Genomic DNA, 7,500 nt, shown 5'->3' with positions numbered 1-7,500 from the left:
TATAACTATTAAACTGAATAGAAATATTAAACAATAATAATAATAAAAATTATTAAAGCACAAAAACAAACTATTTAAAAAAATTTAATGAAAATTTAAAAATAAATGGTAATTCAAAACATATAAAAAAATACTCTAACAGTATATAAATAATATCCCACTAAAATAACATTATTCTCGTCTGAATTCATGAACACAAACTCAAGACTGAGAGACGTAACAAACAGCTTCTCATTGGCCACAAAATGATTTAATTCAGATTTCTTCAAATCTTTAGCTTTTGCTAAAAACTCCTTAATAAAAAGAGCATTTTACTCATTACGAAAACAAGATTTAATTCCCACAGACAGCATTGCATGTTTGGAAAACATTTTAAGAGCATAAATTAGTTATAAATCATCCATCCCGAAGTGTTCATGTAGAGCTGAGTCTGTGAACGCCAGCACTCGATAACACACACTGTGTGAAATGTGTTTATCTTACGATGATCTGGATTACAGCACACGAGAGACCTGAACACACACATTCCAGCTCAGTCACTGCTAAACACACTTACAGACAGATGCATGACAACAAACACACATATATTAGCTTTAGGACGGCACAGATTTACAGTACAGACTCGTGATCGGATGATATTTGGTCATTCGTAACCATGCAATGAATAATGCACGTTTTTGTGTTTCCAAAAATGGAGTAAATATTGTGCAAAATAGGGGTAAATTTCTCATTTGTGCTCATTAAATTGTATTTTATCACACGGTTTCTATCAGCAGCAATTAGCAGAAATCAGACAGGATTATGGTATATAAACGCAGTTAAATATACGGTTTTATAGATGAACACAAGATGCTGTTTTAAACATTCAGATTGGGGTAAAAAAAAACAATAAACAAATAAATATTTGATGAACAGCTTAAACTTAAATGAAAATGTTGCCTTGGAAAATTAAATTAGTTGTTGATGTAGTAAAATTACTAAAACTGAAATACAAATAAATGACTGCTATATAGAAATATTTAAAAATCAAAAACTAATACAAATGACAAGTACAAAATGTAACTCAAACTTAAATTAAAATGAAAACCGAAAATAAACTATAAAATTATATACATCATATATTTTACTTAATTATATTATAATATGTTTTATTTTAATATAATTTAATAATTTATTTCTTAATACATTATTTTATTACAAAGTAAAATAAAAAACGAAATATTTGATCTATTAGAATATAATATAATAATTTATAACAAAAAAGTCATTTGATTTGATTATTATACTATAATATATTTGTATTATAATATAAAATAAAATGTATCATATTCTATTAAAATATAAATTAAAATAAAAAATATATATATGTAGTAATTGTAAACACATAAAATATACACTAACAGTTTATAAATAATATCCCACTAAAACTACACTGTTAATAATACAATATTATTAACTTCCATAAACTCAACCTGCAAGACTACAATCTTACGGTGTATAAATGTCAAGATTTATAGCTTTCTTGATGCCATTTTAAACATTCAGACGTGGGCGTAACACACATCTCCTGTTCCTGTTATGAAAGCCCTGGTATTTCAGAGGTGTGTGTGTGTGTGTGTGTGTGTGTGTGTGTGTGTGTGTGTGTGTGTGTGTGTGTGTGTGTGTGTTTACTAAAGCACTGGAAATGAGAAGCAACCCTGTAAAGTGTCATTGACTGTCGTTCCTGACAACACAATGCTCTCTATCTGTCATTCAACTCTTCTCAATTCATCCCGTCTCAATTTCCTGAGGTTTCTGGCCCGCGTCCAGCTCTTCCAGGTGTGCAGACACACACACACACACACACACACACACACACACACACACACACTCAAAACAAACCCTGGCTTTTGTGTGCGGGAGAAGCTCGTCCTCTGAGAGCATGAACGCTTCTGTTCGTGTGTGTGTGTGTGTGTGTGTGTGTGTGTGTGTGTGTGTGTGTGTGTGTGTGTGTGTGTGTGTGTGTGTGTGTGTGCGTGTGCGTGTGTGCGTGTGCGTGTGTGTGTGTGTTAGCGCAGCTGCTTTCAGGAAAGTTCATCTACAAACCATCTTTTACTCAATCGTGTCAGAAACTCACGTTATCTTCTTCTGTTCGTTCACAAACGAGCTTTTGGAGAATCTCAAAGCTACTGGTTTCCATTCAATGAAAGAAAAGAGACCAGAGGCTCTTAAGATGCCGTACGGTACATATCTGTGTGAGGAACAGATCCAAAAAGTCAACATGAAGACCATTTACTGTAGTTACTTATCCAACTGCACACATATATGCATGTTTATATATTACACATATTCATTTACATGCTATTTACCTATCTTGTTAAGATTATACTACTTTTCATTAGTCTAATATGGTCACATTTCTGTATGTTAATATTTTTTTTCAATAATTTTGTAAACAAAAAATAGGTTTTGCTTTTATAGCATATTTTATATCGCACAAAAAAATACATAAAATTATTGTGAACAATTCATCAACATAGAATCAAATATAAGGTATAATCTAAAAAATAAAAAAAATTCTGGATAAATTGAGAATCATAATAGAAATCATGACTCTCCCACAATTCTGACCAGACAACTAAGCACAATAACGTGTAAATTACTATATGTTCTGAACAAAATGTTAATTGCTGCAGTCTATTTAATTTAATTACCTGTTTAATTAATTAGATTGTATATTTAAAGATAACCGGTTGAGTGAATGATTCAATGACTCACTTCTAAAGACTTCACTTGATCAGGGTTCGTACACTTTTTCCAAGGTCAAACTCAAGCACTTTTCAAGGTCCATTGTAAAGCCTTTTCCAGTACCTTACATCACCGTAAATTACATACCAATACATAGTCAAAATTATTATTTTGTGGTTTTATCACATTAAAAGAGGCATAATTGCTATAAACAGGGAAAATTGTGTTTCGTAATAGCAGAAGGATCAGATATTTAAGCAAACCACAAGTTTTATTTTTCAAAATGTATCACTGTCTAAGAAGATAATGACTATGAATAATACTTTTCATTATATTAATGTACAAATATTGCTTAATATTTGATAATATGATAATATGCTTTTCAGGCTGTAAAACTGGAGAAATTTCAAGGGCTGAAAATATGAAGACAGCATTTGAACAGAAATATTTTACAGGCCTTGGCTTTGGGACACATTCTTGATATAGACAAGGTTTGAACACAATCTGAGACAGTGCAACAACAACCTGTAATTTAATTTTAACCCAGAAGACTGACAGGCACAGGCACCTGCCTGATAAATAGCCTATATTAATTTAAAAAAGAAAAGTATTTCATTGCCAAGACATACATTTATCTACTGGAATAGAGCAGTGTAAATATTGCATAAGGGCATCCTCAACCTCACAGTCGGCTACTTGTATGACACTCCATCTGACATGATTTCTGTTCAGCAATCAACGATTGTTGTTATGCACTGAGCTAACGTTTGCAGGTTTTAATTTGCGGGTAGTTAACGTTACAGTTACTGTGCTGTAACTTTGGCTATGTTCACTGCATATTCCACAAATGAACGTGCCATAACGGACATGCAATACATTACATTATCACACCAAGTACTCTCAGTCACTGGCTGTTTACACCTGACCACTTCATGCGTTTCCTGTGATGGGATAGCTATCCGATTATGTAAAGACTAGGTATGTAACGATACACTTGCAACCGGTTGAAAATCGATAAAAATGTGTGACGGTTGAAATGTTAAACGAATCGCGATACACGTTTTAAGCAGCAGGGGCGTTTACTGTAGCCTACTGTGAAGTTGTGAACCTCGCTTTACAGGCACAATAGCAGCAAGCACACACTGGCGCGAAGCTAGCGAGTGCTTTCACTTCATTCATGGAACTTGAGCTTGAGTGAGCCAAGCTCAACTTCTATAGGAATGGACGGAAAACGCTCGGTTTGCTACGCTCGCGCCGCGCCAGTGTGCGCCTCACTGGTGTGCACGCGCCGTCAAACACATGGCGACGGCAAGCGTAGATATTGACCATAGACAGTATAAGAAGTGGACAGAGCCATCTCATTGGAACTCAGCTGAGACAGTTGAAGCACATTTTTAGCGAATTTTTAGCACTTCCGTTCCTGACGCGCAGACTCAAACCGACTCAAACTAAGCTTGATGACGTGAGTAACCTGTCTGACAGACGTAAATCTTCTAGTAGCTGTGCGTGAAAATTGCCAACGTTAATCACTTCATATGTATTCACTTGCCACATACCGAATTATTTCCAATTACCCAAAACGTTGTTGAAATATTTTGTCCCGTTGCTTTTATGGACTCATTATCTATGGGCTTCTCCCTTGACGGGACGTCCCCCCGATTGCCTGTGAGCTTCTCCTCCTGTCTATACGGTAATTTCTCTACTGTGCGACAGAGAGTCGCGTGGTTATGACGCAATCGTTAGCCTGTTTTTAACAAAAACGGCTTCTACGGGGCCATAACGTAAGATACAAAGTAATGGAGCCTATTATACATTGTCGTGTTTATTTAGAAATATATAATGGACAAATGAAGTCTTTGGACGCCTCAGATGTAAAGTTATTCGCTGTCAAAGTGACGCCAAAATGAATGGGAGTCAATGTAATGCTAACAGCAGGTGAAGTTCTGCTACAGTGGCGGCTCCCGCGAGGCTTCAACTTCCGGCTGATGGATTACACCCTTGATATTGACTCATCAAATCGGAGGTGTGGCGGCATTTTGACTTTCCGTAGACTAATAATAATCACCACCGTGAGAAGCACAAGTCACCTCCGTTTTCATGTAAAAGGCATTAATACGACAAGTGCGAGAGCCACGGAGATCACATGGTGCACTAGTGTTTCCGTGGCAGTGTTTCCGTGTTGTATTTATTTTACGATCTCTTTCTCTAAATGTGTACATGGATGTATATTTTTTTATATATAGAATTTATTGATGGTTATGAAATATTTTTCTAAATGTGTGTTTTTTTTTACTCTTGCTAGTGTAATGATACAAATTATAACAAAATTAAAACCCCTCTAAATGTGGTACTAATTTTACATAGTCTTTTACTTAGTGTTGGAAGGTACCAGTGTCCACCCTCTTGACCAGACAGACAGAAAGACTGAGTTGAAACAACCTTGAAGGGATTTTTTAAATTTCAATGTAGTTTTTTTATTTGACAAATATATTTCAAAATGAAAAAGAAATGTGCAGCATTTTGTCTGAGAAATAATAAAAGGGACACTTTTTCATTTATAATTTCTTAAATTAATCACTTGTTAAAAAAATCGTGAGAAAGTCGTATCGTGAAACCAGTATCGTGAATCGTATCGCATCGTGCGTTGAGTGAATTGTTACATCCCTAGTAAAGACCAGGTGTAAATGCCCTCCAAAACGCATTCGAGACGGGTTTGAATCCGATCGCTCAAACCACTTCAGGAGGAGATCTGGGTCGCATACCAGACGGAACTGGACAAGTGTAAATGCATTTTTACTCCTCCCAAAAATGCTAAAAAATAAACATGTGAGAGCGTGTTATAGGCTATATGTAATGTTATAGCCAGATATGACGGCGCTACTGCAACACGCGTTCCTGCAACTGAGCATCTTTTCATCAAACCAACGAGCAAACTATAGCAAATCAAAGTGAAAGTAAGTCGCAGACGCTTAACGCACAATGATCATCATTAAAAGTAAAGAAACGAAATTATCTTACCAGTGCGGTCGCCGCTGATTTTAGCTGATGATCAATAAAATGCAGCTCATTAGGCTACTGTTGCTTTCGGTGACGTGAACATTAAATCTGCATATAGCGCGGGAATTGAAGATCGGATTTATATCCGTTTTGCGAAGACACATTTATGTGACCAGGTGTAAATGGAATCGTTTTGATGAATCAGAAGTGGCCAGGTGTAAACAGCGCTATCGGCCCTTTCAGACTGAGCTGCACTAATGCTGCGTTCCAGGCAGGTTTTATAGCACGTAAATCACGACTTCAAACCACGACTCACGACTTTGTACCGTTCCAGGCCAGTCACGCCAAACTACCTGAGCGCAATATATACTTACATATATACATTGTAATACATAATCGTGTGTGTATTATTATCATTATTATATTATCATTAATTTGACTGAAATGTTATATTGTCCTAAAGTGTATTCTCACCGTGTACCGCCTGTTGTTTTGTATGGTTTCGCGGGCTATGTGACGTCGGAGCTCGTAACTGGGAGTACACCGATCTAGTACGAGTTCACGGGTGGGAAGTCACGGGTTTGACTGCCGTTCCAGTGCACTTTCACGGGTATAAGCACGGGTTACAGGTTGCCTGGAACACGGCATATGAAACCCATTTATTTCAATGGCTTGCGCCGCGCGAGGACGTTTTGTTGCCGAGTCGACCAAAGCGGAGCCGCGATCAACTTAAAATAGTTCAACTTTTGTTAGTTCAAACTGTGTGACGATTACCTGCGCGGCCAATAGAAACGGGGCATCCAAACAAGCACGGAAATCTAAATGAAAACTCCACCTACTGTTGCTCTGGCCAGCGTAGAAACAGTTTATTTCTCCATTTAATAAACAAACTATTCAGTCAGATATGTATTTGTTGTGAGAGAACAGTTACGATTTCAAGCATTTTCAAGGATTTCAAGCACCCGTACGAACCCTGCTTGATTCATTACTGGATAAATCAGCGTTTTTAAATTAATCTTTTTAATGAATGATTCAATGACAAATACATTTTTAACAGACACTTGTCGCCACCTACTGGTGTAACGATGTAAGTGGATACAATCTTTATTTGACGTGTCAAGTTACTTTTAAAAGGTTATTTGCTCTATTTTGATCACTGCCGTAGACATCAGTGTTTATATCCAAACTATAACCTTTTATCCCAGTACTTCTGTAATCATCTGTATGATTATAAGACAGAAATAATGATTCTGTGTGGTTGAAAAGAAAAGCTTTTTCATACCTAAACATGACGATTCAGATCTGAGTTTGTCCAGCGTGATTTTAAGCGACACGGGAGAGTCGTTGTCATTTAGGAATAAGATTTTGTTTGAGTCATTTAAAGATCAATCGTGCAGCTCAAACATCCATGGAATCTTTTATTTCCACAATAGGTTCTTTAGATTTTTAAAACGTTAAAGAAAAACTGGTTCTTTTTAGAATGTTCGGGGAACCAAAAATGACTCTTCTATGACATCACTACGAAAGAAAACCCCTTTTGGAATCTTTATTTTTAAGAGTAAAGGTCCTCGCACACCGAGTCTGAAAGCGTTTTTTCGTATTCGTCAATCGGTGACTCTGAATTGACAAAATAATTCAAAACACTTGCTAAACACACAGAAAATCGAACCTGATCCGGAATTTTTTTATGACGGACGACAGTGTGTAAACGTGATTGACAAAACATGAGGTCGTATTTATTTGTGCAAGGACCTTAAGAGTAAAAACCCCCACCAA

The 7,500-nt window shown here is 36.3% G+C and overlaps 1 protein-coding gene across 1 annotated transcript in view; it reads right to left on the bottom strand.

The window, feature by feature from the left end:
- The window catches only part of myo9ab (myosin IXAb), a 108,277-nt gene that overhangs the window by 93,991 nt on the left and 6,786 nt on the right, over nucleotides 1-7,500 (bottom strand).

The sequence above is a fragment of the Siphateles boraxobius genome, unplaced genomic scaffold (genome assembly GCF_051911475.1).
Source record: "Siphateles boraxobius isolate OS27281-9 unplaced genomic scaffold, OSU_SipBor_1 158, whole genome shotgun sequence".
Taxonomy (NCBI): domain Eukaryota; kingdom Metazoa; phylum Chordata; class Actinopteri; order Cypriniformes; family Leuciscidae; genus Siphateles; species Siphateles boraxobius.
This window is presented reverse-complemented; position numbering and strand designations above follow the sequence as displayed.